Raw genomic sequence first — 9,939 nt, forward strand, 5'->3', positions numbered from 1 at the left:
TCAACCCAATGGAAGTGAATGGGGCCTTGCAGCCACCAGGTCAACCCCAGGCAAGCCTACGGGGCCTTGCAGACACCGGGTCAACCCAATGCAAGTGAATGGGGCCTTGTAGCAACCACGTAAACCCAGGGTGAGGGAATGGGGCCTTGCAGACACGGGGTCAACCCAATGGAAGTGAATGGGGCTTGCAGCTACCAGGTCAACCCCAGGCAAGCCTACGGGGCCTTGCAGACACCACGTCTACCCAACGCAACTGAATGGGGCCTTGCAGACACCAGGTCAACCACAGGTAAGCGAATGGGGCCTTGCAGACACCAGGTCAACCCCAGGTAAGTGAATGGGGCCTTGCAGACACCAGGTCAACCCAATGCAAGTGAATGGGGCCTTGCCGCCACCAGGTCAACCCTAGGTATGTGAATGGGGCCTTGTTGCCTCCAAGTCAACCCCAGGCAAGTGAATGGGGCCTTACAGACACCTGGTCAACCCAAGACAACTGAATGGGACCTTGCAGAGACCCGGTCAATGCAATCCAACTGAATAGGGCCTTTCAGCCACCAGGTTAACCCCAGGCAAGTGAATGGGGCCTTGCAACCACCAGGTTAACCCCAGGCAAGCATAAGGGGCCTTGGAGCAACAAGGTCAACCCCAGGTAAGCGAATGGGGCCTTGCAGCCACCAGGTCAACGCCGGGCAAGAGAATGGGGCCTTGTAGCCACCAGGTCCACCCCGTGCAAGCCTATGAGGCCCTGCAGGCACCGGGTCAACCCCAGGTAAGTGAATGGGGCCTTGAAGCCACCAGGTCAACGCCGGGCAAGAGAATGGGGCCTTGTAGCCACCAGGTCCACCCCGTGCAAGCCTATGGGGCCCTGCAGCCACCCGGTCAACCCCAGGTAAGGGAATGGGGACTTGCAGACACGGGGTCAACCCAATGGAAGTGAATGGGGCCTTGCAGCCACCAGGTCAACCCCAGGCAAGCCTACGGGGCCTTGCAGACACCGGGTCAACCCAATGCAAGTGAATGGGGCCTTGCAGCAACCACGTAAACCCAGGGTAAGGGAACTGGGGCCTTGCAGTCACGGGGACAACCCAATGGAAGTGAATGGGGCCTTGCAGCTACCAGGTCAACCCCAGGCAACCCTACGGGGCCTTGCAGACACCACGTCTACCCAATGCAACTGAATGGGGCCTTGCAGACACCAGGTCAACCACAGGTAAGTGAATGGGGCCTTGCATACACCAGGTCAACCCCAGGTAAGTGAATGGGGCCTTGCAGCTACCAGGTCAACCCAATACAAGTGAATGGGGCCTTGCAAGCCACCAGCTCAACCCTAGGTAAGCGAATGGGGCCTTCCAGCCACCAGGTGTAACCCAGGCATGCCTACGGGGCCTCGCAGGAACGAGATCAACCCAATGCAAGCGAATAGGGCCTTCTAGCCACCAGGTCAAACACAGGCAAGCGAATGGGGCCTTGCAGCTACCAAGTCACCCCAGTGCAAGCGAATGGGGCCCTGCATCTTCCGGTAAACCCCAAGCAACTGAATGGGGCCTTGCAGCAACCAGGTCAACCCCAGGCAAGTGAATGGGGCCTTGCAGACACCAGGTCAACCCGATGCAAGCGAATGGGGCCTTGCAGCCTCCATGTGAACCCCAGCAAGTGAATGGGGACTTACAGACACCTGGTCAACCCAAGGCAACTGAATGGGGCCTTGCAGACACCCGGTCAATGCAATCCAACTGAATGGGGACTTTCAGCCACCAGGACCATCAGAGGCAAGCGAATGGGGCCTTGCAGCCACGTAGTCTACCCCAGGTAAGCGAATGGGGCCTTGCACACACCAGGTCAAGCCGATGCAAGTGAATGGGGCCTTGCAGCCACCAGGTCAACATCAGCCAAGTGAATTGGGCCTTGCATCCACCAGGTCTAACCGCAGGTAAGCGAATGGGGACTTGCAGCCACCAGGTCAACCCCAGGTAAGCAAATGGGACCTGGCAGACACCAGGTCAACAGAATGCAATCGAATTCGACCTTTCACCCACCAGGTCAACCCCAGAAAGTGAATGTGGCCTTGCAGACACCAGGTCAACCCTAAGCAAGCAAATGGGGCCTTTCAGGCACCATGTCAACCCAATGCAAGTGAATGGGTCCTTGAAGCCACCAGGTCAACCCCAGGCAAGCGAAAACGGCCTTGCAGCCAACAGGTCAACCCCTGCAAGTGAATGGGGCCTTGCATACACCAGGTCAACCCTAGGTAAGCAAATGGGGCCTTGCAGCCACCAGGTGAAAGCAATGCAAGCGAATGGGGCCTTGCAGCCACCGGGTCAACCCAAGCAAGGAAATGGGGCCTTGCAGGCAGCAGGTTATACCCAGGTAAGCGGATAGCGCCTGGCAGCCACCAGGTCAACCCCAGGGAAAGCGAATGGGGCCTTGGAGACACCAGGTCAACCCAATGCAAGCGAAAGGGGCCTTGAAGCCACCCGGTCAACCCAATGCAAGCGAAAGGGGCCTTTCAGCCACCAGGTCCACCCCAGGCAAGCGCATGGGACCTTGCAGCCACCAGGTCAACCCCAGGGAAGCGAATGTGGCCTTGCAGCCACGAGCTAAACCCCCTGCAAGCGAATGGGGCTTTGCAAACACCAGGTCAACCCCAGGTATGCTAATGGGGAATTCCAGACACCAGGTCAACCCAATGAAAGTGATAGGGGCCTTGCAGCCACCAGCAGTAACACAGGGAGGCCTACGGGGCCTTGCAGACACCGGGACAACGCAATTGCAGCGAATGGGGCCTTGCAGCCACCAGGTTAACCCCAGGCAAGCGAATGGCGCCTGGCAGCCACCAGATCAACCCCAGGTAAGCGAATGGGGCCTTGCAGACACTAGGTCAACCCAATGTAAGCGAAAGGGTCCTCGAATCCGGCATGTCAACCCCCTGCAAGCCTATGGAGTCCTGCAGCGACCAGAACCCCAGGTAAGTGAATGGGGCCTTGCAGCCACCAGGTCCACCCCAGGTAAGTTGCAATGGGGCCTTGCAGCCACCCGGTCCAGGTCAACCCCAGGTAAGCGATTGCGGCCTTGCAGCCACCATGTCAACCCAAGGCAACTGAATGGGGCCTTGCAGCCACCAGGTTAACCCCAGGTAAGAGAATGGGGCCTTGCAGCCACCAGGTCAACCCCTGCAAGCGAATGGGGCCTTGCAGCCACCAGGTCAACCCTAGTTAAGCGAATGCGGCCTTGCAGCCACCAGGTCCACCCCAGGCAAGTGAATGGAGCCTTGCTTCCAACAGGTGAACCCCAGGCAAGCGAATGGGGCCTTCCAGCCACCATGTCAACCCGAGGGAAGCTAATGGGGCCATGCAGCCACCAGGTCAAACCAAAGCAAATGAATGGGGCCTTGCAGCCACCAGGTCAACCCGAGGCAACTGAATGGGGCCTTGCAGCGCCCAGGTCAACCCCAGGCAACTGAATGGGGACTTGCAGCCACCAGGTCAAACCCAAGTAAGTGAATGGGGCCTTGCAGACACCAGGTCAACCGCAGACAAGCGAATGGCGCCTTTCAGCCACCAGGTCAACCCCAGGTAAGCGAATGGGGCCTTGCAGACAACAGGTCAACGCTGGGCAAGCAAATGGGGCCTTGCTGCCAGCAGGTCACCCGCAAGTAAGCGAATGGGGTCTTGGAGCCACCAGATCAACCCAATGCAAGCGAATGGGGCCTTGCAATAACCAGGTCAACCTGAGGCAAATGATTGGGGCGTTCCAGCCACCAAGTCAAACCCAGGTAAGTGAATCGGGCCTTGTAGCCACCAGGTCCACCACATGCAAGCCTATGGGGCCCTGCAGCCACCGGGTCAACCCCAGGTAAGTGAATGGGGCCTTGAAGCCACCAGGTCAACCCCGGGCAAGACGAATGGGGCCTTGACACCAGCCACCAGGTCCACCCCGTTCAAGCCTATGGGGCCCTGCAGCCACCCGGTCAACCCCAGGTAAGGGAATGGGGACTTGCAGACACGGGGTCAACCCAATGGAAGTGAATGGGGCCTTGCAGCCACCAGGTCAACCCCAGGCAAGCCTACGGGGCCTTGCAGACACCGGGTCAACCCAATGCAAGTGAATGGGGCCTTGTAGCAACCACGTAAACCCAGGGTAAGGGAATGGGGCCTTGCAGACACGGAGTCAACCCAATGGAAGTGAATGGGGCCTTGCAGCTACCAGGTCAACCCCAGGCAAGCCTACGGGGCCTTGCAGACACCACGTCTACCCAATGCAACTGAATGGGGCCTTGCAGACACCAGGTCAACCACAGGTAAGCGAATGGGGCCTTGCAGACACCAGGTCAACCCCAGGTAAGTAAATGGGGCCTTGCAGCCACCAGGTCAACCCAATGCAAGTGAATGGGGCCTTGCCGCCACCAGGTCAACCCTAGGTATGTGAATGGGGCCTTGTTGCCTCCATGTCAACCCCAAGCAAGTGAATGGGGCCTTACAGACCCCTGGTAAACCCAAGGCAACTGAATGGGGCCTTGCAGACACCCGGACAATGCAATCCAACTGAATAGGGCCTTTCAGCCACCAGGTTAACCCCAGACAAGTGAATGGGGCCTTGCAGCCACCAGGTTAACCCCAGGCCAGCATAAGGGGCCTTGGAGCCACCAGGTCAACCCCAGGTAAGCGAATGGGGCCTTGCAGTCACCAGGTCAACGCCGGGCAAGAGAATGGGGCCTTGTAGCCACCAGGTCCACCCCGTGCAAGCCTATGAGGCCCTGCAGGCACCGGGTCAACCCCAGGTAAGTGAATGGGGCCTTGAAGCCACCAGGTCAACGCTGGGCAAGAGAATGGGGCCTTGTAGCCACCAGGTCCACCCCGTGCAAGCCTATGGGGCCCTGCAGCCACCCGGTCAACCCCAGGTAAGGGAATGGGGACTTGCAGACACGGGGTCAACCCAATGGAAGTGAATGGGGCCTTGCAGCCACCAGGTCAACCCCAGGCAAGCCTATGGGGCCTTGCAGACACCAGGGTCAACCCAATGCAAGTGAATGGGGCCTTGCAGCAACACCAGGTTAACCCAGGGTAAGGGAGCGAATGGGGCCTTGCAGAGGTCTACCCCGTAATTGAGTCGGGGCCTCCAGGTCAACCCCAGGCAAGCCTACAGGGCCTTGCAGACACCGGGTCAACCCAATGCAAGCCTGAATGGGGCCTTGCAGACACCAGGTCAACCACAGGTAAGCGAATGGGGCCTTGCAGACACCAGGTCAACCCCCGGTAAGTGAATGGCGCCTTGCAGCAACCAGGGCAAACCCCGGAAAGAGAATGGGGCCTTGCAGCCACCTGGTCAACCCAAGGCAAGCGAATGGGGCCTTGCATCCACCAGGTCAACCCCAGCCAAGTGAATGGGGCCTTGCAGGCACCAGGTCAACCCCAGGCAAGCGAATGGGGCCTTGCAGACACCAGGTCAACCCCAGGTAAGCTGAATGGGGCCTTGCAGCCACCAGGTCAACCCCATGCAAGCGAATGGGGCCTTGCAGCCACCAGGTCAACCCCAGGTAATGAATGGGGCCTTGCAGACACCAGGTCAACCCCAGGCAAGTGAATGGGGCCTTGCAGCCACCAGGTCAACCCAGGCAAGCGAATGGGGCCTTGCAGACACTAGGTCAACCCAATGCAAGCGAATGGGGCCTTCGAATCCACCAGGTCAACCCCCTGGAAGGAATGGGGCCTTGCAGCCACCAGGTGAACCCAGGTAAGTCAATGGGGCCTTGCAGCCACCAGGTCAACCCCAGGCCAAGCGAATGGGCCTTGCAGCCACCAGGTCAACCCAGGCAAGCGAATGGGGCCTTGCAGCCACCAGGTCAACCCCAGGCAAGCTAATGGGGCATTGCAGCCACCAGGGTCAACCCAGGGAAGCCTGAACGGGGCCTTGCAGCCACCAGGTCAACCCAATGCAAGCGAATGGGGCCTTGCAGCCACCAGGTCCACCCCAGGCAAGCGAATGGGGCCTTGCAGCCACCAGGTCAACCCCAGGTAAGCGAATGGGGCCTTGCAGACACTAGGTCAACCCAATGCAAGTGAATGGGGCCTTGCAGCCACCAGGTCAACCCCCTGCAAGCCTATGGGGCCTTGCAGACACCAGGTGAACGCCAGGTAAGTGAATGGGGCCTTGCAGCCACCAGGTCAACCCCCTGGGCGAATGGGGCCTTGCAGCCACCAGGTCAACCCCAAGGAACCGAATGGGGCCTTGCAGCCACCAGGTCAACCCCATTTAAGTGAATGGGGCCTTGCAGCCACCAGGTCAACCCCAAGTAAGTGAATGGGGCCTTGCAGACACCAGGTCAACCCAATGCAAGTGAATGGGGCCTTGCAGCCACCAGGTCAACCCCAGGCAAGCGAATGGGGCCTTGAAGCCACCATGTCAACCCCTGCGAGCCTATGGGGCCTGCAGTGACCAGATCAACCCAGGTAAGTCAATGGGCCTTGCAGCCACCAGGTCAACCCCAGGCAAGCGAATGGGGCCTTGCAGCCACCAAGGTCAACCCAATTGCAAGCGAATGGGGCCTTGCATCCAGCAGGTATACCCAGGTAAGCGGATGGGGCCTGGCAGCCACCAAGGTCAACCCCAGGTAAGCGAATGGGGCCTTGCAGCCACCAGGTAAACCCAATGCAAGCAAATGGGGCCTTGCAGCCACCAGGTCAACCCCAGGCAAGCCTACGGGGCCTTGCAGACACCAGGTCAGCCCAGTGCAATCGAATGGGCCTTGCAGTCACCAGGTCAATCCCAGGCAAGCGAATGGGGCCTGCCCCAGGTGGGGGGGGCACTCCTTGGAGGCTTAAGCTCTGGTGGGGGGCCTTGATGGAGGCTTAAACCCCTGGGCGTTTGTGTGGGTCCTGCGTCCGCACTCCCGGTGGTTGTTTGGGAATGAAACCCCGGGCGGCAGCAAGTTTCAGCCACGCAGGTCAACCCGCAGGGATGCCGAATGGGACTTTTGCAGCCCAGGTCAACCCCAGGTAAGCGAATGGGGCCTTGCAGCCACCAGGTCTTCCCCCTTGAAAGCCTATGGGCCCTGCAGCCACCGGGTCAACCCCAAGGAATCGAATGGGGCCTTGCAACCACCAGGTCAAACCCATTTAAGCAAAGGGGCCTTGCAGCCACCAGGTCAACCCCAGGCAAACGAATGGGGTTCCAGGCACCAGGTGAACCCCAGGTAGGCTAATGGGGCCTTGCAGCCACCATGTCAACCCCCTGCAAGGGAATTTTGCCTTGCAGCCACCAGGTCAACCCCAAGGCAACTCGAATGGGGCCTTGCAGCCACCAGGTCAACCCCATTTAAGCGAATGGGGCCTTGCAGCCACCAGGTTAACCCCAGGTAAGCGAATGGGGCCTTGCAGCCACCAGGTCAACCCAGGTAAGCGAATGGGGCCTTGCAGCCACCAGGTTAACCCCAGGTAAGCGAATGGGGCCTTGTATCGAGCAGGTAAACCCCCTCCCAGCCTATGGGGCGCTGCCGCCACCAGGTGAACCCCAGGTATACCTAACAGGACTTTTGGAGCACCACGTCAACCCTGGACAAGTGAATGGGGCCTTGCAGTGACCAGGTCAACCCCCGGAAAGAGAATGGGGCCTTGCAGCCTCCAGGTTAACCCCAGGAAAGCGAATGGGGCCTTGCAGCCACCAGGTCTACCCCTGCATGTGAATGGGGTCTTCCAGCCACCAGGTCAACCCCAGGCAAGTGAATGTGGCCTTGCAGCCACCACTTCAACCCCCTGCAAGCGAATGGGGCCTTGCAGGCACCAAGTTAACCCCAATAAGCGAATGGGGCCTTGCAGTCACCAGGTAAAACCCAGGTAAGCGAATGGGGCCTTGCAGCCACCAGGTCAACCCAATGCTAGCGAAAGTGGCCTTGCAGCCACCAGGTCAACCCGTGCAAGTGAATGGGGCCTTGAAGCCACCAGGTCAACCCCAGGCAAGTGAATATGGCCTTTGAGCCACCAGGTCAACCCCCTCAAGTGAATGGGGACTTGCATCCAACAGATGTAACTCAGACAAGCCTACGGGGCCTTGCAGACACCACGTCAACCCAATCCAAGCGAATGGGGCCTTGCAGCCACCAGGTCAACTCCAGGCAAATGAATGTGGCCTTGCAGCCACGAGGCCAACCCCCTGGAAGCCCATGGCGCCCTGCAGCCACCAGTGAACCCCAGATAAGTGAAAGGGGCCTTGCAGGCACCAGGTTAACCCCAGGTAAGCGAATGGGGCCTTGCAGACACCAGGTCAACCCAACGCAAGCTAATGGCTCTTTACAGCCACCAGGTCCACCCAATGCAAGCGAATGGTGCCTTGAAGCCCCCAGGTCAACCCCAGGTAAGCGAATGGGGCCTTGCAGCCACCAGATTAACCCCAGGAAAGTGAATGGGGCCTTTCTGCCACCAGGTCCACCCCAGGTCAGCGAATGGGGCCTTGGCAGACACCAGGTCTGCCCAATGCAAGAGAATGCGGCCTTGCAGCCACCAGGTCAACCCCACGTAAGCGAATGGCGCCTTGCAGATACCAGGTCAACCCAATGCAAGCGAATGGGGCCTTGGAGATACCAGGTCAACCCCAGGTAGAGCGAATGGGGCCTTGCAGCCACCAGGTCTACCCCTGCATGTGAATGGGGTCTTCCAGCCACCAGGTCAACCCCAGGCAAGTGAATGTGGCCTTGCAGCCACCACTTCAACCCCCTGCAAGCGAAAGGGGCCTTGCAGGCACCAAGTTAACCCCAGGTAAGTGAATGGGGCCTGGCAGCCACCAGGTCAAACCCAGGTAAGCGAATGGGGCCTTGCAGCAACCAGGTTATCCCCCTGTTAGCCTATGGCTCCCAGCAGCCACCTCGTCAGCCCCAGCCATTCCTAAGGGGACTTTTGGAGCCCACGTCAACCTCAGGAAAGTGAATGGGGCCTTGCAGCCACCAGGCCAACCCCAGGCAAGAGAATGGGGCCTTGCAGCCACGAGGTCAACCCCAGGCAAGCGAATGGGGCCTTGCAGCCACCAGGTCAACCCCAGGCAACTGATTGGGGCCTTGCAGCCACCAGGTAACCCAGGTGAATGGGGCCTTGCAGGCACCAGGTCAACCCAATTCAAGCGAATGGGGCCTTACAGAGACCAGGTTAACCCCCTGCAAGCGAATGGGGCCTTGCAGCCACCAGGACAACCCCAGGGAAGCGAATGGGGCCTTGCAGACACAAGGTCAACCCCAGGCAAGCCCACGGGGGCTTGCAGCCACCAGGTCAACCCTAGGTAAGTGAATGGGGCCTTGCAGCCACCATGTGAACCCCGGGCAAGCCTATGGGGCCCTGCAGCCACTGGGTCAACCCAATGAAGGGGAATGGGCCTTGCAGCCACCAGGTCACCCCAGGTAAGCAAATGGGGCCTTGCAGCCCCCAGGTCAACCCCAGGTAAGCGAATGGGGCCTTGCAGCCACCAGGTCAACCCCCTGCAAGCCTATGGGGCCCTGCAGCCACCAGGTACACCGCAGGTAAGTAAATTGGGCCTTGCAGCCAATAGATCAACCCCAGGTAGGCGAACGGGGCCTTGCAGACAACAGGTCAACCCAATGCAAGCGAATGGGGCGTTGCAGCCAACAGGTCAACCCCAGGTAAGCGAATGGGCCCTTGCAGGCACCAGGTCAACCCCAGGAAAGCGAATGGGGCCTTGCAGCCACCAGGTCAACCCCGGGCAAGTGAATGGCACCTTGAAGACACCAGGTGAACCCAACCCAAGAGAATGCAGCCTTGCAGCCACCAGGTGAAACCTGGGTAAGCGAATGGGGCTTTGCAGCCAACAGGTTAAGACCAGGGAAGCGAATGTGGCCTTCCAGCCACCAGGTCAACCCCCTGCAAGCGAGTGGGGCCTTGCAGCCACCAGGCCCAGGCCTGGCAAGCGAATGGGGCATTGCAGCCACCAGGTTAACCCCAG

Source organism: Crocodylus siamensis, unplaced genomic scaffold (genome assembly GCF_052110815.1).
Source record: "Crocodylus siamensis isolate JL-2025a unplaced genomic scaffold, ASM5211081v1 HiC_scaffold_16, whole genome shotgun sequence".
NCBI classification, from domain to species: Eukaryota; Metazoa; Chordata; order Crocodylia; family Crocodylidae; genus Crocodylus; species Crocodylus siamensis.